Raw genomic sequence first — 23,700 nt, 5'->3', positions numbered from 1 at the left:
ATTGAATTTATTTGCCTCCCTCATATTAGGGCTAATAGGAGGCATGCATATGGCCCCAGAGTTAAACAAGAAAATTATCGATGCTTGTCCATTCTCTCAGGTATTATTGTGACCTGAGAGATGGAGACCTTATCCCTGGAGAGAACATTTTTTAAAACATATAAACATTAGCAGACTACAATAAAATCAATACTGAAAATGCAACTTAAGGAGATGGCTCGCTCTCTCCCTCTCTCTCCCTTTCTCTTCCTCTCTCTCTCTCTCTCTCTCTGACAAAGAAGGAACTGGGGGCCCTTTATTCTGGGTGACTGGGAAGGTTCTGGTCACTTTGGATAAGAGTTGCAATTAGGCTTCCAACCCGATACTCTGAGCCAGGCACAGCTCCCCATGAGGTTTATGGGGATAAGAGACAACACTTGCATCTGGAACCATTCATGAATAGTCAGTACAGGAAACTAAAGCAAATGTGTGCTTTTGGAGAAAATTATCCAGGTAATTGCTCTGATTTGCATTTTTCTTCCCAATACAAATTAAAGCAACATTTCTGAGGCCATGGAAGAAACAAGGTCTGCACCGCATTGTCACCAGATCCTGTTTAAAAGTTGTCCCCATCCTGATGGATGGATCGAGACTTTGGATTCTGGCAGTCTTTGAAACTCACGCTGCATGATGCATGCAAAGTCTTCCTTCAGTCGAAGGATGATTCTTCAAAGGGTGATCCCTCAAAGACTCTGAGAAGGCAGCTGCCCCCCACAGAAGGCCCTTTTGGATTGCAGAATTCCAGGCGCTCACACCTCTGAATACAGCACGGAAGACAGCTTGGCTGCCTCCCCGCCTCTCCTGTGCTGGTACAGCTGCAGAAGGGCTAACTTTGGCAGCCATAGATCACCAAGGCTTTGTCTCAGCTTCTCTCAGAATAGCTTTTCATCAGGAGACTCACAGCATCTCTCAAAACACATGTAGGAAGAAGAAGTAAAGCAAAGACCAATGGTTTCCTTCAAGAAAGAGACTACTTGGAAGTTTTGGGTTTTGGTTTATGATTACAGTGTGTGGAACGGATCATTTCTGGTTTATGAGCAGCTTGATGTGGTAGAAAGAGCTATGAATTTGGACTTGGAGCAATTTGGATTCTTGTTCCAGCTTTTTTCCAGCTACAGTTCGCGAGTAACTTAGTTTAGCTTCTTTGACCTTGGTTTCCTCATCTGTAAAATGAGAGGGTTTGCTCAGATGATCTTTGACCTAATGAGTCTATGAAAAGTGAATGTTGGAAGCACATGTTCACCTTCTCCAATTACCAGCTGTGATTATGTGACTGGACCAAATGGCACTAACTGTCGAAACCTTTTAGGCTGAAGGGGAAGCACTAACTGTTGAAACCTTTTAGGCTGAAGGGGAAGCATTCTGAAATGGGACAAGGGGCACCTCATGTTGAAACCTGGAGCTGGTCAACCCTCTGAGGCCGATGCCGACCTTTGCGTCTGCCTCCCATGCCCCGCTTGTTTTAGCTGGACTGGGAGAAACTAATATCAAGACAAAAAAATTCTGAAATCCATAACATTTTGATAGGTAGCTTTATGAACAGTTACAAATCAGATGTTTGCCCCCAAAATTTTAACTTTATTCTCTGAAACAGATCTAAAATTCCTATCTAGCTCACAGTTTCACAGATAACCCAGTCTCTTCCAGTTTATAACTGCCTCTTTGGGGTAAGTATTGGGTTAAGTATTTCAATATCAGGGCCATATCTCTGTTCTCAAAGAAAATCATTTCTACCTTCTCCTCCTCGAAATGGCTTCTAGGAGGGGAAAGTTTACTCTTCTGGAACAAGGAAGCTGGGAGGGGGGTCTTTGGTGTGAGCTGTCCCGTGGATCTTCTGTGACCTCTTCCGGGATGTCCCTTGTCCTACCTTGTCCCTGGATAAGTGGCATCAGTTTCCACCAGATGTGGCTGATTCCACCTGGCCTTTTGGGACCTCATATTTGCATCTGACACTTTAATTCTGCCCCTCAATTCTGGATTTGAGATTCTGGCACTTTCTGAGTTTATTTGTTTGGACTCCAGGCCTTGTTGGGTCTACAAATCTTTCAGCCCATGTTCCCCAGCTTGGATAACAGGAAATTCTTAATCTCCGACAGGCCCCCGAAGACCGTGGGGAATTAGTGATACTATCTATATCAGGCTCTCACTTTCTGCCAAATTCTCCACATTGCAATTTCTAAATCTACTTCAGCCTTTCCCCACCCAACTCCACATTAGTGCAGGACACCTGGTGAGGTTTTCTCCTGCTAGACGGCCAAAGGCGCTGCTACCCTGACTCATTTTGAAAGATTGCAGTGATGGATTAGTGGCGACAGGCATGTATAGGGAAGATGGAAGTGGTTGCATTCCTGCCCTATATTTGCCATCATAACTTCTGCCCTTACAAGACAGTAGCTCTTGTCTTGGAATAGGCATCATTTCCCAAGTGAGGCTGGTGTGTGTGTGTGTGTGTGTGTGTGTGTGTGTGTGTGTGTATCATGACCTAGAGTAATAGTTCTCAAATGTTAACATACAAATAATTACCTGGAGGGCTTGTTAAAACAGACTTGTGGGCCCCACACCCAGTTTCTGATTCTGTAATCCTAGGGTGGAGCGTAAGAGTTTGTGTTTCTACCAAGTTCTCAGGTAATGCTGATGTTACTGGTCCTGGGATCACACTGACCCAGAATCTCCAGGCTCTGGTGCTGTATGCAGATTGTGGTAAAAGCAATGCAATGTCTGAACACAATTTTGTGCCTGGAAACCTAAGGACGTATAGTTTTTCAATATAAGAGCTATTACTGGGGTCTGAATAAAGAATAGGCATGTAAAAATTCATGCATGAGTCACCTATTCAGATGATTACACTATTATTTTCTGATGATTCATTCTTTTCCCCTCATGCCTTTCCAGGTTGCTAACCTGACCAATCCTGCATTGGAGGCAGTTATACCCAAGGTGTGATTTGGGATCACTAAAAGGAATTTCTCTAACTACTGAGTGTCTAAAATACCTAGGTTAGCTCTGAACTCAGATCCCAGTCCCTCATACTTGCTGTTTTCAAGAGCAGGAAGCAAGGGAGAACAAATCTAGTCTGTCGATGGCACAGGCTTAACAGATGAATTTCTTCTTGTATTGTTTTCTTTCTGTAATCTCCTATGTTTCAAACACAAACTTGTATTGAATCTTTTTTTAAATTAACAATTTTATTTACCATAAAATTAACTTATTATAAATATACAATTCAACTATTTTTCGTATGTTTATAAAATTGTATAACAATCCCCATAATCTAATCTCAGAACATTTTTCTCACCCCCTAAAAAACATCATGCCCACACACAATCACTTCTCTTTCCACTCTCTATCCTAAGCAACCACTCATCTGCTTACTGACTCAATATTTTTGCTTTTTGCCTTTTCTGGACATTTCATATAAGCAGAACCATACACTATGTGTTCTTTTGTGCCTGGCTTCTTTCACTGAGCATATGTTTTGGAGGTTCACCTTCATCCACGTTGCAGGATGTCTCAGTACTTCATCAAAGGCTAACTTCTACTGGGTCTTCCTTTGATGTATGCACCTCTGTCTCTCCATTTCTGCTGTAACTCTTAGTCTTGGTCCTTGTTACTCTAGTCCCCGATCAGTAGCATCAGCATCACCTGGGAGATACTACTGGCAGAGACTCAATCAGGATCTGCATTTCAGCAAGGTGTCAGGGGATTTGTGTGCACCCTGCAGTTTGAGAAGCACTTCCCTAGAGAAGCTCTTCACCTCGTCAGAAGCATTGTAGGGCAGCCTCTGCACTGGCCTTTCTGTTTCCTGCAGTCTCTCCACTAGGCTACCCAGCCTACGTACCATTGCCCATGTGGATGAGGAAACTGAGACTCAAAAGAGTTGTTCAGATTACCCATGAATAGCCCTCAAGTGACAATCTCCACATGCCCTCCATTTCTTCAACAATATATGTGACTTCTTATTAGCTGTTCTGAGTGCCAAGTCCCCATCACTCAAGTGTGATGCTCAAAGCTTGATAAAATAGCATTTTCTCTACTGATATGAGCTTCTCACCTGCAGTGTTCTAACACAAACTTTCAGTTCCTAACATGCCAGACCTTTAAATCCTGACCACACTTTAGTCAGCCTCAACTTCAAGTATCCTGTTGAGCTGTCCTTCCATGCATCTAGCGAATTCCACCCACCCTTCCATGGCTTCAGCCCCATTGCTGCCTGCCCACCCCACACAGGACCTTTCCCAACCTACAAGTTCACATTGAACTTTGCTTATTCTAAAGTCTAAAAATGTGTTTTTGTTTGTTTGTTTGTTTTTGAGATGGAGTCTCGTTCTTGTTGCCCAGATTGGAGTGCAGTGGTGTGATCTCAGCTCACTGTAACCTCAGCCTTCCAGGTTCAAGCAATTCTCCTGCTTCAGCCTCCTGAGTAGCTAGGATTACAGGTGCCCACCACCATACCCGGCTAATTTTTTTGTAGAGAAGGGGTTTCCGCGTGTTGGCCAGTTGGCCAGGCTGGTTTTGAACTCATGATCTCAGGTGATCCGCCTGCCTCAGCCTCCCAAAGTGCTGGGATTACAGGCGTGAGCCACCACACCCAGCCGAGAATGTACTCTTTTAAGAGACAGGGTCTCTCTCTGTCACCCAGGCTGGAGAACAGTGGCTTGATCACAGTTCACTGCAGCCTTGACCTCCTGGGCTCAGGCAATTCTCCCATCTCAGCCTCCCCAGTGGCAGGGACTACAGGCACATGCCACCATGCCTGGCTAATATTTTGTAGAGATAGGATCTCACTTTGTTGCCCAGGCTCGTCTCAATCTCCTGGCTTCAAGTGATCCTCCTGCCTCGACTTTCCAAAGTACTGGGATTGCAGGCGCAATTCACTGCACCTGGCCTAAGAATGCATATTAAACACTGAATCCTGTGGTTATTCTTCAGCTACTTATAGTAATAATAATAATTATGATGATGATAAATGATACCAAAGATTGCTGCAGCAATTTATGGTTGATTGATACTTTAACTTATTCCATTTTGATTATATAATTGGCATATCTTTTTAATATGAAAATATAAGCTCCTAGAGAAGACGGGTTATTTCTTATAGGTCATTTATAATATTTTAATTACCAGGAGAGCCCTGGCTATCCCAGTAGACACTCCGTAAATTCTTCAGGAATGAAGACCAGGTCAGAGGCAGAATGATAAAGTTCCCCTAGAATGGAAGAACTGCTTCCAATACGGAAACTGTTAAAGGGCAAATATGATAAAAATATAACTTCTACTACTATGATTGACATTTGTTGAATACTGTCTGAGATCTTTCATGCATGTGATCTTAGGCAATTTTCACTAGATCTCTATGAAGTGAGCACTATTATTCTTATTTAGGAAGGCATTCTTAGTCATCCCTGTGGATGAGGAAACTGAGGCTCAAAGAAGTTATACAACTAACCTAAGGCATACAGCTAATGAGTGGCAGGGATAAGATGCAAATCCAAGTTTCTAACTGTTATGCTCTCTTTCCCTACTCTGAAGTAGTTCCACCAAGGAGTGTTGGGACCTGCCTGGGATAATTAGGGTCTTGGATAATTAGGGTCTTGGTCTTAATGATTTTTCTGAGTCAGGAAGTGTTTCCATAGGCAATATTCCTGTTTTCATTGAAACACTGGTGGCATTTAAAGTCACCATGAATTTCCTCCTTTGCATCAGAGGACACTCAAAGAGAACAACACAATGAATGCAGACGGACTCCACCAGGTTCCTTGGCCAAATTCTTCTCATTCTTTGCTTGGTGTAAGTGGCCTAGGTGGGCTGACTATTCTCTGAACATAATGCTTTGCCGTAATTTCATCTTGGGGTGGCCAGAACAAAGGAGACTCTGACATTCTGAGATTAGAGCTTTAGTTAGAAGGTAAACTGCCTCATTCAGTCAGCTGCCTACCCAAGGGTGACATGTAACTTGGTTCTACTGACTACCAATACATTTTCCATATTCTCTGACCAACCAAACCCTGAAAAATGTTTATTACCCTGTTCCATGTTATACAATTATTACTTAGCAATTCACACTTCTTTCTAATGGCCCACAGGTCACTAGGCAAGAAAACAAACAAAAAGTGGAGACTTTCTACAGCTCACATCTTCAAATATGATTTCCATCAAGCTATTCTCAGAACGACATAAAATGTTGGGGGGAATGTAGAAACTTGCAGCCATGAAAGATGGCAGAGACAATCCAATTCAAGAGTCTTTATGGGGATCCTCAGAGGTTGGCATTTTGTGGAGGTCCTTGCCAGCCACCATGGTATATGGGGAGTATATTGATGTTCTGTGGCTGTGAAACATATTATCATAAGTTTAGCAGCTTAAAACAGCCTCCATTTAGTGTCTCACTGTCCTATAGGTGAGAAGTCTGGCACAGCATGGTTGAGTTCTCTGTTCAGGGTCTCACAAGGCTGAGTTCTTGCCTAGAGGCTCTGGGGAAAAGCTGACTTCTGAGTTTCTTCTTGTTGCACCCACAGGACTGAGGTCCTTGTTCTGGCTGGCTGCTGTGGGATGGGGGCTGCTCTCAGCTCCTCGAAACTACCACATTCCTTGCCACTTGGGCCCCTAGATCTTCAAGCCATCAATGATGTGTCAAATCCTTCTTGTGCTTCCAATCTCTGCCTTTCTGTTTGGTCATCAGCCAGAGTAAACTCTCTACTGTAAAAGGATTTGTATAATCAGGTCAGACCCACCTGGAAAAATATCCCCATCTTAAGCCCAATGAATTTGGACCTTTAAATACACCTCCAAAATTCCCGAATAGCAGTACTTAGATTAGTGTTTGAATAAGTGAGAGGAAGGAGGTATGCAGTGGGGCCGGGGCTCTTAGGGGCCATCTGAGGATTCCGCCTGTCATGGGAGAAATCACAGTGGGGCCCCAGACACCCCCACTTTGCCTCATTTTGATGGGTTTTTGTACCTTCTGGTCAATTTTTCAATGAACAGTTATTTGGCTTAAATAATTATCTGGCCACACCCTCTTCCTTCTCCACCCCATGACCTATACTGACTCCTTCATTTCACAGATGAGGACACTGAAGCCCAGAGAGGCTATGCTGTGTCCAGGAGGTCAGTTGGTTAGTGATAGACTTTCTCCTGCACACCAGGCCTTCTGGCTCCCAGTCTATTGCTCTTTCCACATCGTCTCGCCAGGAAGGCTGCCTTCATCCTTTCTCATCATCAAATGGCTCCGAATTTCACATTAATTACTCCTTTTTATGGTCCCTGAAAGATGAGCATTATTTATTATCCCCGTAGTTTCTGTCTAATTCAAATCAGTATGAATACTGATCTCTGAGTGGAGGTGCTGTGAGGAATCACCATTGGCGCCATTGGGAGAGCCCATTGCTTTTCTGCCAGGAGGGGAAGTCACAGGATGCTGCGTGCTCCTGTGCTCCTCCACAGGGTTCTTTTCCTACCCTGAGTCTTTCCTTCTATAGAGGAAGCGCTCAACACACAGCTCAGAAATGACAGAGACTGAACGGAGATGTGGTTTGCAGGGCAAGGAGTAAGCGGACATTGTGTTCTGTGATATTTCTCTGAAGTCCAACCTGCACCATACATCTGGGCAGCGGAAGCACCCACAAGCAGTCACTGACATACCCCCACCAATGTAAACTCCCAAGCATCACTCACTCAATGGCTCCATTGCTTAAAATGTACCATCAACTCTGCTCCCTGAAGAAACAGGGGGTGACCTAGGCAGGCAGCTTGAGAACATGAGTCTTCCCCAAACCCTAGATTCTCATATTCACTCTCAGGGTTGCTCTGTTAAAACACACAGTCCAAAAACAGTCACAAGGTGGACAATCAACAGTAATTATTGTTCTATGAAAATTGGGCAAAGGCAATGTCTATACCAAGAACAGCATCTTTGAAAATTTTTGGATTATAACCCAAAGTAGGAAATATATAGTACATTAAATTCAGTATGCTATACTTATGTATACATATAAATACACAAGCATAAATACAAATAAGTATAAATAAAATAATACATATAAGTATTTATGTTTGTGTATTTATATGTATACATGAGTACAGCACAGTGAATTTAATTTACTATAAATTAATTCATATATATTTATAGTAAAATTACATTTTACTATATTTTAATTTAATATAAAAAAGCTTAAAAAAATACCCTTACTATTGGTATTTTCTATTCCAGCCTATTTTTTTTTTTAATGTTGTTTGAGACCTGTTAATGGTTGTAGCCTGGTCAGGAAAAGGACTCCTGGAACCTCCTGGAGGCTTCATGATTTGTTACTGCTAATTCGCATTCACCCACAATGAGCATCCATACACGGGTTCTGAAGATTGAAGTCATCCCTGAGAAGGGAGAGTAGAATGCCAAAACTTTACTTGGATTCCAGAGCTCTGGTTCACGTCTGTAACATTGATGCAATGACACATCCTTATTTTCTGTATAATCCATTCAATTGTTGATCAAAGACTGTATTCAAGATGGCAGGCACAGTGAGCTCAATGATAACTCAGTTTATTGAGAAACTACTCGGAATCATACATTATCTTAATTATTCCTCTTTACAATCCCAGAAAGATGGGTATTCTTATTACTTCAGTTGTACAGATGAGAATATTAAGGCTCCAAAAGTTTGTGACCTGGCCAAGATAGTATGGGGGTTAGAGACCATTGGTCAGAGAGCAGAGCCCATGTTCTCCTCTAAGATTTGGTCATTAGAAATAAACAAATAAGCAATAAAACATGCATACATAACACTGGGCTATTGGCCTGAGCCTAAAACTTTATATTCTGGTGCCCCTGCAAATGTTTTAGGAAGATCTGTCCATTGAAAACTCTGGAAGAAGTGCCTCTGTTCCTGCCCTCCAACTTCTGGCATTCCAAGAATGACCTGGGCAAAGTTAATCAACTACTTGTAGAAGGGCTATGAGGGTGGGTGGGGCACAGAGAGGAGATGGTTTCTGGCTCCCTTCTCCCCTTCCCATCTGCCACTGGCCTCAGCTGCTGTCTCCTGACATCTGGGCCAGAGTGAGGAGTTGGAGGGAGAAGCAGAAAAATTGCAGGAAAAGGGATGAAGAGTGCAGGGTACATATGGGCTGAAAGGAGCAGTTCAGGTAGGCTAGGGTTCCCCAGAAGTAGCTCTCACCCTCTCGTCTCGCCAAGCTGAACTCTACAGTGGTATATCATATATCATATATATGATTGTGTCCGGTTTTTTATCAGCAGCCAATTTGTGCTGCTTATCATTTTGCAGACTTCTCTGTTGCTTTGTCTTTTCACAAGGTACCTTATCCTTTATCTTCAAGTACCCTAAGGTGCAAAGCACAGAAGGAGGGTTGGTTTAGAAAGACTGGGCTGTAGTCTTGGAACTTATCATTTAAAAGTTGTTTGTCTTCCTTTTTCTGAGACTGTCTCCCCATCTGTAAAGTGAGGATAATATTAACCATCCTCCTTGCCACACAAGGAGCAATTTTGCAAAATATATTAGCCCTTGAAGGAAGAAGTCATTCTAATAGTCCCTAGCTAGAACTTGAGTTACTTAAAGGTATTGGTTTAGTCAGTTTAAAGCTTTTTTTGTTGTGAGCTTTAAAAAAATCCATAAGGGGGTTAGGTTGCTTAGATAACATTTCTGTTTTCAAAGACAGCCTAAGCATTGTGGAAAGCAAGACTAACATATGTGGATTCATTAAGCCATTGCACATATGTCTTCTCAGCAAGCAGTACCAGAAAAAAACAATGGCTGGTTCTGCTGAAATTGTGAGCATTCTCTTGTGTGCTGAAATTGTGAGCATGCTTGTGTGGCTAGAACATAGGGAGGAAGAAGGCATTGGCATGGGTCAAGGTGGGAAACGTGGCCAGGAGGCTCATCTTGCAGGGCCTTGTGAAGACCATGGGAGGAAACTGGACATGTTTCAAATGCAATGGGACACAAAATACATACATAAAGCAAATAGGTGCTCTTTTTTCTGGCCATTGTAGGGGGGCAGTTTATAGGAAATGGGGGCCTCCTCCATATGAGAAAGGAGGTTGACAAAGCTAATGTATCAGCCCCTAGGCCGCTGACCTCTCACTCTCCTGCCTCCACCCACACAGAAAAGAAGAGTGCACAGGAGCAAGGAGCGGCATGGGTGCATGTGCCCAGCGCCTCTGTGTGGGGTCTTCTCCTACCATCTCATGACCCCTGGGTCTCTGCAGACCTGCTTTCCACCCAAGGGGAAGAGAAAAGGACTGAGCAGAGGTGAAGGAGGTAACTCAAATGCATTTTCAACAACTATTTCTGTTTCTCAAGGTGAATGAGAAATCCCCTGTGGGAGGCGGAATAAATGCCTTCCAAAGGTATCCATTCCCTAATCCCCAGAACCTGTAACTGTGTTACCTTATATGGCAAAAGGGCTTTGGAGACATGACTAAGGAATGCAGACAGCCTGTAGAAGATAGAAAGGCGAGAAAATGGATTCTCCCCTAGAACCTCCAGAAGGAATGAGCCCTGCCGGCACCTTGACTTTAGCCCACTGAAATTTATTTTGAACTTCCAGCCTCCAAAACTCTAAAAGAATAAATCTGTGTTGTTTAAAGCCACTAAATTTGTGGTAAATTCTTACAGCAGTAATAGGAAACAAATACATTTCCCTTCCTTGACTTTTCTTCAAATTTAATGGCTGAACCTTAAACTCATTTATTCTGAGGGCTCCAGTCTTCGGAGAACCAGAGTATGGGTACCAAAGCCTCCCAGAGCTAGTTCTGGTCCCAGCTCAGCCATCTGTCTGCTTGGGTGACTATATTGGGGAGTCATGCTCCCCACTCTTCTCATTGGTAAAGTAGGAAAGATAATAATACCTACCTTGAGGGGTGACCATGAGGCTCAGAGACAATGTGGTGAGGCATGAAATGGCCCCTGACACATAACTAGCCCTCATGCATGGTATTGGAAAACTCCAGGTTCAGGCAGGCAGGGTGAACAGTTTCTATTGCCAGGGGCTGGGGCATCTCGGTCTTAACTTAAGAGAGGCTAGCATCCCCCAGTTGTGGAAGGCGGGGGTGCAGGCAGAAGGTCCTGTGTTCAGTCTGTGAGCAGAGTGAGCTACACTCACTGTACAGGGTCACGCTGACCCAATCTCCCGTCTGGGAATATGACTGTACCCTCATTGTCCTTGTCCAGCCAGCACGAACACACCAAGCCTTTCTGCACTGCAGCAGCCCATGTGCCATAAGAAGAGAGAGAAGAAAGGGATGACCATATGCAGGGCATCTCCAAACCACCCTGGCAGAGCCACTGGCTACAGCAGGGCTCCAGTTATCTAGGCTCCTACCCTCATGGTGCCCTATTCTCAGAGAACATGGGACTATTTGTGGGAGGAAGCAGGGCACACTATGCCCCTTGCTTTGGGCCCTGAATCTGAACTATTTCTGTGGCAGCTGAACATGTCCAGGGGGAAACTTCCTGGTGAAAAGGCTGTTAGCCTTGAGACAACATTTTGTGAAACAAAACACAGCAAATGTTCTCTGAATGTCACCTGAAGACCTGACTTAAGCTTCATTTCCAAGAACATATTGCCTGTCAGAAAAACAAGTGCCATATAAGGAATTCCATTAATCAGCCGAGGCAGGCAGGCGCCCGGACACACCTTTTCTGCTGAGTGACTCATCTGCAGGAGGGAGCTTGATTAGAAACAAGGGCAGCTTGAACTGTACTACCTAGTCTAGGGCTTTGGGAAGGGGAATGCCCCTGTTCTATGAGACCTTCCTCATCACTCTAGAGATAATCTTGCTAATCCCTTCATGGCCAAAGCAAACTGGCCAGTGCAATGGAAAACCTAATGCTACAATCTAGATTCTTGGAGTTGGGGATGACCTTGAAGTCCTTAGACTTATATAATGTTACATATGAAGAAATTGTGCCCCAGCAGGTGACTTATCCAAAGTTACCAGCTGCATGGTGACAGGTCAAAGTCTAGCTCTGACCTCTGCTAAATCCTGCCTTGTGCTTTTGCCCTGCAGCATGCTAAGCTATAATTTGAACTCTTTGGGCATCAACACTAAAATGTAGTGGTACTTAGTTGATCAGTTTAGCCAACTAGCAGAGAGTAGGCTGGAAGAGCTGAATATATTTTTTGAGGCTGGGGAAGGGTTTGGGAGGTGGGGTATAAGTGCAGGGGTAGGGAGAGACAATATATGACTTTAATATAGTCAGAGCCTGCAAAGCACTAGGTCAAAGCAAACTTCTCCGCTTTCTCCAACTGTTGCACCAAGCTTGTTGCTAAACTTCTGTTGTCATTATTCTCTGGCCATTTTCTATTCTAATTATTCATCAACCAGTCATATTCTAGTGCTTTGAAGGGAATAGGTATGGATTCCAGATTTCCCAAAATTTTCAGAGAAAAGAACCTTGGGTACCATCTAATCCAACTGACAAATGAGTAAACTGAGACTTCAAAGATACCAAGTGATTTGTCTGTGGCAGTGCTTGTCCAATAGAACTTTCAGCAATGTTGGAAATGTTCTATATCTGTGCTGTCCAGTGTGGAAGCAATTAGCCTTATGTGGCCATTGAGCACTGAAAATGTGGTTAGTGCTACTGAGGAACTAGGCTTCTAATTGTATCTAATTTTATTTGATTTAGATTTAAATAGCCACATGTGGCTCGTGGCTACCATATTGGACAGCATAAGTCTAAGGTCATAGAGCTTAGATGCAACACAAGGTCTCTGATTTTAAAGCATTTTTTCTTTCCCCCACTACCCTCATGCAGAACTCCAGGTCCAGGTGGGCTTTTTCCATGGAGCCTGAGACTTATGATGCCAGGTGCCTGGACAAAGCTTCCAGGTAAGCAATAGTGGTTGCTGGTGTCCTGTGAGCAGTCCCAGAAGGCCAGGTAAGAAGGCACTTCATCCTAATATTTGGAAGTACGAGCTTCCCCATGGTGGGAGGGGAATAGAGAAGCCCATGCATTTTTTCTTTCTTTAATGAAACACTGAGTGTCCACTATGGGTCGGGTGTGTGCTAGCCACTGGGGACTAAAATGGTTACTTGATATGTTTACTGATTTGGCTTCCTAAAGATGAGTGGTAAAAAGTGCCACATGAGCTCAGAGATGAGAGAGCCATTTGTCACTGGTTAAGAAGTCCCCAACTTCCTTTGGCAAATACTCTATGTTGTGCCGCAGAAACAGATGCCTTATGACAGGCTCACGGTGATCAGTACTGACAGAGCCTGTGCTCACTCAGCCCCTGCATCCAGCCTCTCAGACAACAGCTTGATTTCCTCTAGGTCCAGACTGGTTTCTTTCCATGAGGGAGTGTAGTTAAATCATTGCTGGGAGGATGATTACATGGGTTGTTTTCGTTTAATTTAGAGGTCCAAGCTCCACAGAGAGTAAGCCACAACATTATTCTGACATCTGTGTAATGTAAACTTGCTCCATCCTTTCATGGGTGTCAATGAGTTCTCCGTAGAGTGCCTTGAGGAAAATTACTTACAGTCCTTGTTAAAGACGTTTAACTGCCTCTGTGTGTGCGTGTGTATGTGTCTGCACATATGCACACACATGTGGGCATGGGGGCATTCATGCATTGAAGGAGTAACAATGGTTATGACATAGTTTTTTAAAAAATCCTCATAGAACTTGAATATGGTCTAAAAGAGACACAAGTATAGAAATAACTGAAATTCAAAGAAAAGTGAGATAAAAGATAGGCATGGCATTCAGTCATTCATGTTGGACAGAATCAAGGAAAAATGTATGAAACAGGGAGCCTTGGGAGTTCTTGATATATTGTCAGACAAAGATGGAGGAGGGCATTTCAGATGAAGAAAATGGCAGAAGCAAAGAATCAGAGGTAGGAAGGTTCAGAGGGGAATGACGAATATTGGATTAGAACATGGAGACTACAGATGGGGCAATAATAGAGGGCCAACCAGAAAGGTAATTTGGGGCCTGATTGTCAGGCTAAGGAATTTGGACTTTACTTTGTTGCCAAGAGGGAGCCACTATAGGTGTTTGAGCATTAGAAGAATACCATTAATCTGAGTAATGTCAACTAATATAGTGACAAAAGGATGGAGCATGGTGGAGAGAAGCTGAGGTCAGGAAATCAGTTAAGCGGCTATTTGTGTAATCCAGGAAAGAGGGGCTATGGTTCTGAAGAAGACCTGTGGCAGAGGATAATGCGTAGCTAATATGTAGCTTTTTACCTGATTGAATGAAGGAAGAGGATTGGAGTAAAAAATGGTGCCGAGATTCCAAGCCTAAATGACTGAAGAAAGATACCATCAAGAGAAATATGGAAATCAGGAGGAAAAGCTGGCTTAGGGGAAAATGACCTTCCTGATGGAAATGTCCAGCAAGCATAATAAAATAGAAGATGGGCATTGAAGGTTGGATGTTGGGCCCTAGGGAGTAGGTGGGTAGAGATGTAGCTCTCAGCCTTCAGCAGGAGGCTGCTGAGTTCACAGGAGTTCATGAACAAACCAAACAAGAAGAGGTGGGGTCAAGGTAAACCTTAAGAAATGGTGGAGGAGGCCAGTGAAGGAAAGAAGAAGTGGGGAAGAGCAGAAGAGCAAAACACTGCAGAGCCAAGGGAGGAGAACTTATATGGGGGGCCAGTCAATTCAGTCTATGTATTCGGCTCCTGTCGCTGAAGATTCATTGATGAACAGACAAATCTGGTCCTTCTCTCTGAGAAGCTTGCTGTCCAGTGGAAAAGACAGATGAGTCAAGTAAGCAACTAACAAATAATTGCAAATGACAATAATGGTTATGAAGGAAATAAGATGGCTGCTGTGATAGAGGGTATTAAGAATGGGTGACACGTCGTTTTAGAGAGGTGGCCAGGGGAGACCTCTTTCAGCAGGTGCTGTTCCAGCTCAGATGTGCAGGTGAAGAAGCACCTGGCCAAGGAAGAAGAGTGGATGGGTTTTCCAGCAGAGGGAAAAGCAGGGCAAAGCCGCTGAGACAGGAAAGAGCTTGACACATGAGAGGGCAGCAGATGGCCAGGGTGATAGGCGCACAGAGACCGGAGAGGAAGGGGACACGTGATAGAACTGGAAGGGTAAGATGGAGGCAGATGACATAGTCCATAGTAATAAAATTTGGACTTTATATTAAGAGTGAATTTCACAATTTCAGTATGAAACTGAAAACAGAACTTATGGAGAGTGAGGACAGGGAGAATACCATTGGATTCAGCCTTGAGGTGATCTTCAAGAAAGCACAGGAGAGAGATGGTGGCTGAAGTTAGTTTGCAGTGTTGAGAGACTTAAAGCATCTGTACAGCCCTTCCTGGAGAAGTTTGGCAGTCAGAGAAGGCAGGGAGATAGATATTCTTGGGAATCTCACCAAAGATCATACTCGTCTGGGACACCTAGGTGACCAGGCTGATAGGCACATGCCAGGGCTTGTTTGTATTGCTGTAGCTGAAATCGTAAAGGAAAATGGGACACCCAGCCACTGCTCAAAGCCATTCCTTAAGTCCCTGGAAAGGCCTAGTAGAAAACCAGCATTCTGCATCGTACAAAGATAAGGCCAGAAGCCACCAGTAGGGTTGGCCCCTGTCTGGCTGAGTGGCTGGCTTTTGCCCTTCACAGCTGATGGCAAGGACCAGGCCATGGAGACGGATTAGGAAAGCCCCAGGCCTGGGCAGCCAGTGGGGGAAGAAACTATGCCATCCTGACTGTCACTTCACACAGTATGCTTGACTCATGGGTGTCGACAATTGCACTGTAATTGTAATTATACTAGGCAGTGTTTCATAATACCTCCTGTCAACTGATATTTCATAAAAGGCCATGAAGTTTTAATAGTTGGCTCTCTCTTCAAGAGAGCGCTTAGCTTTTAAACCCGAGCTGAAGGAGGCTGAGTGGGATCCAGGTTATAATTATAAGGGTTGAGAAGTGGCTGGGAATACTATAAATGCCAAATAAAAAGGAAACTCACTAATATCCAGGGCCTGTTTGGGGAGAAGGGCTGATTCAACCCTCTGCCTGCTGCCCTAGCTCCATGAACTCCTGGGACAAAAAGCAGATCCAGGTCCCCAGTTGCAATGGCCTCCCAAGCAGGCAGAAAGACCAACATTTGCCTCCTTGACTCTCTTGGGAGGCCTCAGTTTGTGTGCTGGGGTTTTGAGTGGAAGTCCAGGGAGGAATCAGTGGAAGGGGCGGAGGGAGACCCTGTGCCAGTGTGCTCTGGCCTAGGGGGAGCAGCGTCTCTCAAGCCCCCTGTGCACAGTGCTGTCCTCAGCCCAGAGCCTCTGATAATACCTGGGCCTGGCCTTGCCCTAGACCAAACACACAGGGGTCTTTACCAAGGAACCTGAGTTTCAGAATTAAAAAAAAAAAAAATTTCTCTGGTAGGCTGAAGAATGCATCCACCCCCAACAAAAATGTTCTAATTCCTGGAGCCTGTGATTTTTTTTTTTCTAATTTCCATAGGTTTGGGGGGAACAGGTGGTGTTTGGTCACATGAGTAGGTTCTTTAGTGGTGATTTGTGAGATTTTGGTGCATCCATCACTCAAGCAGTATACACTGAATCCAGTTTGTAGCCTTTTACCCCTCACCCGCTTCCCAACCTTTCTCCCCAAGTCACCAAAGTCCATTGTGTCATTCTTATGCCTTTGCATCCTCATAGCTTAGCTCCCACTTATGAGTGAGAACATACACTGTTTGGTTTTCCATTCCTGTGTCACTTCACTTAGAATAATAGTCTCCACTTCCATCCAGGTTGCTGCAAATGCCATTAATTCACTCCTTTTTATGGCTGAGTAGTATTCCATCATATGTCTATCTCTATATATATGAATTATGATGTATTCCATCATATATATCTATATGAATATATGATGAAATTGTGGTATATGTATATACACTATATATATACAAAAATACAAAAATATAATTATATATATATACACACCACAATTTCTTCATCCACATATTGATAGACATTTGGGCTGGTTCCATATTTTCTCAATAGCGAATCTTGCTGCTATAAACATGCTGTTATATGGTGAAAGGGACTTTGCAGGTGTGATTAAATTAAGGGTGTTGAGATGAGGGGATCACCCTGGATTATCAAGGTGACCCTGATGTAACCCTTACTAGGGAGGAGTCAGAGGCCAGGGACAAGGGAAGCAGAGATGGGAGTGATGATGCCCTTTGCAAGTGGAGGAAGGGTCCATGAGCAGCCAAGGACCGTAAGTGCCCTCCAGAAACCAGAAAGGGCAAGGAAATGGATTTCTCCTACAGTCTTTAGAAGGAAGGCAGCCTTGCCGACAACTTGACTTTGGTCCAGTGGAACTGATTTTGGACTTTTGACTTCCAAAACTGTAAGAGAATAAATGTGTGCTATTTGAAGCCAGCAAGTTTGTGGTATTTGTTTCAGCAGCCGTAAGAAACCAATGCAATCTCCACAGGTGATCCTAGTGATCCGCCAGGGTTAAAGATCTACAATGGAAAATGTTGCCACTCACAGCAGGACCAGCAGCATCTGCTGCACCACAGAGATTATTAGAAATGCAGAGTCGCAGGACCCACCCCAGACGTACGGGATCAGTATCTGCGTTTAACAAGATTCCCAGATGATTTGAATGCACGCTTGTTTGAGAAGCACTGAATTCTAGAAAAATGGTTTCCACACTAGCTTTACTTTAGAATCTCCCTGGAGGTGGGCGGGAATGGGTGGGACAAAGAACTTTAAAAATGCAGATTTCCAGGCCAGGACCTGCTGCTTTTGGAAATTTCTCAGGGGCAGGGTGGGGGGCGGCACGGTGGCTCACTCCTGTAATCCTAGCACTTTGGGAGGCTGAGGCAGGCAGATCGCCTGAGCCCACGAGTTCGAGACCAGCCAGGGCTACGTGGCTCTACAAAAAAAATACAAAAATTAGCCAGGAGTGGTGGCGTGTGCCTGTAGTCTCAGCTACTTGAGAGGTTGATGTAGGAGGATTGTTGAGCCTGTGAAGTCGAGGCTGCAGTGAGCCAAGTTCGTATTACTGCACGCCAGCCTGGGTGACAGAGTGAAACCCTGTTTCAAAAAAAAAAAAAAAGAAATTTCTCAGGTGGTTTTAATTTTTAATGTGAAATCAGGGGTAAGAACTAGTGATCTGGGACAAAAGGTTTTCAGATTGAATCACCAAGGGAGGTAGTTAAAAATTGAGGATTTCTGAGTTTTATCCCTGAGTGTCTGATTCAGTAAGTCTGGGTTGGGGCCTGGGAGGATACACTTTTTAACAAATATCCAAGGGAACTGTAATATCAGAAGTGACCTCTGGGATGGGTGCGGTGGCTCCCTGCCTGCCTGTAGCCTTGTTCTGCTCTGAGAGAGACTGCCCTCCCTCTCTGCAATCTGCCCCACCCCAGCTAATGGCTCATCTGTTAGGACTTCCCTTTACCTACCCTAAGCAGAAAAGTTATATGATAGGCCCTCAGGAGGATGTAGTCCTGAGGAGGTGGCTGGGGAGCGGCCAGGAAGTGCTTCTTGGGAAGGCGGCATCATTCTTGATTAGATTATTCATCCCAGGTCCTGAGAAATAGCTTTCGTGGTAGCAGAGGAAGTGAACCAGCCATGCAGCCAGGTGCCAAGGAGCAGCCGGAGGTGGGGAGTGTGAGCCGACCCTGCCTTGCCCAGCCCTGCCCAGCCCTGCCCTCACTGTGCTCCTGTGGTTCCAGGCCCTAAAATTGCAGCCTGGAATGCCACAGTGTCTGTCCCATAGCAAACTGCTCCCTCCTTGCCTCCCCACTCTTTTTCAATCAAGTATTATTCTATTTTTAACATAGGTTCTGAAAACAATGCTCTCATCCAAAGGACCTGCAAATGTTAAGCACTGTGAAAAAAAATCTTACAAATCATACTGATCCCAAACCCAACCCATTCTTGTTTAACATTAAGGCCTCACATTCATTTGCTAATTACTTATTGCTTTCATAATAATATTACTGTGTTGAATCCTGGCTGTGCCAGTAGTTGTATGGTTTTGGGCAACTCATCTAACCTGCCTGAGATTATTTCTTCAACTGTCAAGGAGGAATAGTTGTACTTACTTCAAAGGCTGATGTGAAGACTGAGACAATGTACCTAAAACACTGATTGAGGTAGTCTAGTACCTCAATCAATGACAGATGCTATTACTAATAATCATTTCATCTGGAAATGAGAGCCAATCAGGTAAATTAGGAAGGTTCACTTCCTAAAGTACCTTTAGAGCTAGTTGAAGTGAAGGGGGATCTTCTCCCATCTTGCAATAATTTTCTGGAGACTGGGTGTGCAATCAGAAAATTTATCTGCAACTTGAAAATAAGTGAAAGAGGTTACCAGGGGTTTAGTGCTAGGCTGACTTTCTATTGTTTGAGCTACCTTACAGCTCTAGAGATCCAATTCTTAACATGTAGGTTTTATCTGCTGGAGATGCAAATAATTTCTGTCCCTTAGAAAAGATAACCCAAAAGTTATCTTACAGTTTATGGCTCTGTTGGACATTGACCAGCTTTGTGTTTGACCTGGCAATCTTATCCTAACATTGCCTCTAAATACGTAGCTTCGCAAATGCTCTTCCATCAGTGCTAATTGGATAAAGTATTTGGTACACATTCATTTTATATTTACATGAGAATCATGGTTTCACGTTTTTGAAAGCGTCTGCTTATATGCAGTTTGTACAGGGCTTGACTTCTTGGAAATATCAGTTTTGAGAGAGATCTGAACTGGGTTCCACGTTACAAGTGTTTTTCATGTTGGAGCATGCACAGGATTAAAAAAAGGCAGAGGTAGGTAGAGATAGGAGCATTTGTACATTGATTGTAAGTTATAATTTTATCTCTCACTTCTTTCTTTGGTGCCAAAGGACTGTATTCATATTGTAATGATAGCAATTATCATGTATACCATAGCTAAATATGTATGTGTCTACCTCTTCATTAAATAGTGAGCTCTTCGAGGAAAGCAATTGTCTCATGCATCTCTGTATTCCCAGCACCTAGCACAGAAGTCAGCACTTGGAAGCAAATAAACATCTAATTGAAATGAACAAAGTTGTCTAGGTCCTTGCTACTCCAAATGCAGTTGTGGACCATAAGCACCCACATCAGCTGGGAGCAGTCAGAAGGCAGAATCCTAGGCCCACTCCCAGCTCACTGAGTTGGGATTATCATTTCACCAAGATCCCTAGGTGATTCTGCACACTGTTCTAGCCGATTGTTAGTTTGGGGGCAGTGGCTCTGCTATTATGGAGAAATGAGATTTGAGTAAAGAAGGCTGTAAAGTGATTGTCCCCAGTTTTACATCAATTCAGCTATGATTGCAAAATTGAGATCATTGCCTCTAGCATATTGTTGCTGAGATCAAAGTGGGATAGATTGTGCGTCTCACAGTAGAATACCAGTTCGTTGATAAAAGCTGTGACTTCTGGAGGGCAGAGCCAGTAAGTTTGGCTTGGCAGGAGGAGTGTTATGTTCTTTGAGTTCAGCTCTACAACCGAGGGCCCCTCTGCCCTGCTCGGTTCTAAGTTGAGCCCGCGAGCCTTTACTCACTAGGAGTGTCTGACTCAATTTCTGTTGGCTCCAAGCCCAAACCAAATGAAGTCTCAGGTTGTCCCTTTGTGGAATCATGATGGTTTAATCATAAATGTGAAATCTCTATTTGTCACATCAAGGTTTAAGTTGTCAGGGATATTTGCCCAATATCCCTAAGGAAAGACAAAGACAAAGGAAGAAAAACCAGCAGACACTTTTGGGAGTGTCTCAGATATAACATCTTTACAAGGAGAGGTGGTTATTAACTGGCTGAAATCAGTGATACCTTGCAGATAAGAATGTAGAGTTACAGAACAGGGATCTTCCAAAATATCTGCAAAGAAATTAAAAAATTGAAGAATAATAAGAAATTGACTTTTTTTTTCCCTTTTTGTCTGAGCATGCTTCATTTCTTCCTAATAAATCTGCAAGCCTATCTGTAAAAGAATGAGAGTTTTACTTACTCTCCCAACAAAGAGATTCAACAACTCAGCAACTCAGTAAGAATCAGGAGAGCAGAGTCTGGAAGTTAGAGGAAGCCTAAATCATCTCATGCAGGCTCTGCAAGCCCAAATGCTTCCAGGGACCAAGAAGAGAAGGAAATGTGAGAAGCAGGCAGCTGGGTGACATTAGGGAACTAGGAAGTGAGTGCTTAGAAAAGTCACTGACATTCACATTTTTAAAACACCACTAGATGAATAAAATAATCTGTAAGCATAATTAGGTGCATTTATTTATATTTCAAAAGCCCAGGACCCAGGGAAGGAAAATTTTCTGCCTACGTTCATACAATTCTAACTTACCCATAGTAATGAATATGCCAACTGTTTCAGCTCCTGTTTACCTACTGAGGGGACATTTAGATTGTATTTGTGTACACAACTCCATATGTGTGTGTGTGTGAGATAAACCAAACAGCTTCAATTCTTATAACTGGTTGGAAATTATCTAGTTGCTAAAAACCAAATGCAGTAACTCTAAACCACACAGTGCTGCAGTGAGAGAGTAAAAACAAATGAACAAAATCAGCCATCTTTTCTATTCATCTGGCCCATATTTTTACAAGGCTATAAATAATTGCATTTAGGCTATAATAATTGTCTTAGATGTTTTTGAAATTGTAATAAAAATCTGTATGTTTTAAGAGAAAGATTCCTGAGTTTAAAATTTTAATTGGTTGATTATTTTAAAAAGGGTGGGCGTTCCTAAGAGGAGATGATAATTGGTGGCTGGATCATGATCTTGGCCAGTTGCTCTTCCCTAGTCCAAGCCAGAATGCACCACCAGACTTCCTTCAAACTTGAGTTTAGCAGAACATACAGGGATTGCTGTTTCTAGCTTCCTGCTCAGTTATATCTGGAAGCTGTCCCCTGTCAGCTGTTTTCAAGCCATGTCGGACATTAGGAATTACTCTTCTATAAGAAGGTGGAGAAGGAGGCAAGCAAGCCAGCCACTTAAGAGGCCATTTGAGTCTGCCTCGTACAGTAGCACCTGCATTCAGTAGACACAAGAATCCACTGTTTAGCATGGTTCTGTGTCTATACAATATGATTTTATTATTTCCCCTATGTCAGGTGTTTTGTGTGAATTTTTAAAAATGTAATCCTCATAACAAATATATGTTAGTACAATTGACATCTTCATTTTACAGATGGGAAACTAAGGTTTATAAAGTTTAAATAACTTGCCCATGTGGTTGGGATTGAAGCCCAGACCTGTCTCTCTTCACAGTCCAAGTTTTTAGGCACTAAGTTATACTCTCTATTCTAGGCCAAGCATCTAAAGGCAAGCTTGATTTGCATGGTCTTTGTTTGTTTGTTTGCTTCTATATCTTCTATCAAATTGGCCATTATCCATGGGTGAATCAAAACAGCATCTTTGACCAGGACTTTGACCTTCAAATGTGGAGGATGCAGACCTTTTTTTCTAGTTATTGGGCAGAGGCTGGGTGTGTTATTCACCCGAGAACTGAGTGTTTTTAAAAAGTTTTAAGAGCTCTGCTGGTGAGCCAGTAGAAATAGGTGTTTTGCAGTACTGGTGTCTGAAAAGCAATTTTTCAAAAGGCAAATCCCATTGTTCTGTGGACTTCAGTTATAAAATCAGAGCCACATTCCCACAGGCTAGAATGGAAAAGTCCAGTTCCTGAGTCACTGGGTTGAAAAGTTTTGGCAAGAATTGGCCAAGTGACCTGGCCTGGCCCAGGGACGGCAGAACTCAGAAAGTTACACAATTTTCTCCTGACCCTGGAATCTCCTTTCCAGGGCAAACCCCATTCTTTTTCTTCCCCTTTCCCCTGCATTTTATCAAACTTGTAAAGGCCTCCAACTACCCTTTAGTAACTGTCAGCACTGCTTCCCGTGATTCCATCTACCCTATTTACAGAGTTGAATAATGGATCAAGGGCTGCAATAGCAGTTTCATGTAGGAATAGTCATCGAATGCAGGTTTATTCTATAGGGAAAATCCCAGATTCCAGACTTAATGCCTCATTTTATGACTCCTGGTAATTTCAGATGCCTGTATATCAAATCTGCCTGAAATATATCTTTGAAGTAATGGAGAATTTAGAATGATGAGTTAAAATTTGCCATTTTATTAATTGCATTCTGAGGCCATTTTCCTAAATGCAAGATTTGGGGAATTAATTCTAAGCATGTTTTGGAGTTCCAGCCAATTCAATAATAATCCAAGCAAAATAAAATAATGAAAATCCAAAGACTTTGATTATCTTTAAATTGGCCTATCATATCCTTATAATTCAATTTGAATGCTTTCACTCTCTTCCCCATCCCTTATCCCAGAACAACTAAATATACTTCTGTTTAAAAAAGGTAGGCAGTATACATTTTGTCCTTGTCTATTCTACCTGAGATAAGAGTCATTATGATGAAGGGACCACATACAGAACTGAATCTCTTTGTTATGGCTAAGGTCTGCAGCATAAAATTGAGAGGACTATTGTGCAGTGTATAAGGCACAGATTTCAAAGCCAAGAGACCTGGCTCGGAGCTACCTCTTACTAGTGTGCGCTCTTGGGGAACTGTTTTAAGGTCTGTGGGCCATGTGTCCACATCCGTAAAGTGAGGGCCACAGTGCCTGCTCATATGGTGATTATGTAGGTTAGGAACTGCTGGGACAA

This window comes from Papio anubis, chromosome 5 (assembly GCF_008728515.1).
Source record: "Papio anubis isolate 15944 chromosome 5, Panubis1.0, whole genome shotgun sequence".
Lineage (NCBI taxonomy): Eukaryota > Metazoa > Chordata > Mammalia > Primates > Cercopithecidae > Papio > Papio anubis.
Note: the sequence above shows the minus strand (reverse complement) of the source record.